The sequence below is a fragment of the Solanum tuberosum genome, unplaced genomic scaffold, assembly GCF_000226075.1.
Source record: "Solanum tuberosum cultivar DM 1-3 516 R44 unplaced genomic scaffold, SolTub_3.0 scf00164, whole genome shotgun sequence".
NCBI lineage: Eukaryota > Viridiplantae > Streptophyta > Magnoliopsida > Solanales > Solanaceae > Solanum > Solanum tuberosum.
This window is the reverse complement of record NW_006239092.1, coordinates 451361-452195: the sequence shown is the minus strand read 5'-3', so window position 1 is coordinate 452195 and position 835 is coordinate 451361.

The window sequence follows — 835 nt, the reverse complement described above, 5'->3', positions numbered from 1 at the left end:
TTTTTTATATGATCATTGATGACTCGGGATATTCATACTGCTTAAACATTGATGGTATATCTAGAGACCATACTGTTTAATCATTGATGACATACTCGATTTGCCATACTAATCATGTTTTAGAAACTCTTTTGCAAAACTCATCTTTTCTCAAAAAGAGATAGTACTCAAACTTCTCAAAACTCTTTTGGAAATCTCAGTTTCCTCTCATCTTAAATGTGAAAACATTTATAAACTTCTTTGGGAATACTTAGTTCCCTAATAGCTTTTGAGAAATGAACTCAACTCTTGACTCTTGACTTAACTCGAAACTCTTGACTTAACTTGAAACTCTATACTTAACTTGAAACTTGAGCCTTAAGACGAAGTTAAAACGTTCAATAACGACTCTCGAAAAGCTTTAAATACATGCTTGGACTTACTTCTTAACTTTGCTTGACTTTACTCTAACTTCACTTGACTTTGATCCTAACTCACCTTGAATTGGATTATGGATTTAAGGGTAATGATCTCATGTTTACGACACTTCTCATTTTCTTACTCACTTGCTCGAGTCTTGAAACAAGTTACTAGAAATTGTAGACGACTCCTCACAAAGACTCAAAGGGATTTCCTTAGAATATTTGAAAGAATTCTTAAAACATAACTCTCCACTCTACCTTGAATTTGAATTATGAATTCAAGATTTTGATCATGTTAGGAATGACTTTTTAGGTGTTTAGAAGTAGCTTAGAGTAGTTAGAATCAAAAGGGAGTGAATACGCACTTTAAATGAACTCAAACGGGGAAATCGACGACAACTAGATGGGGCAAGTGACCCTGGCGCCATGGGTGG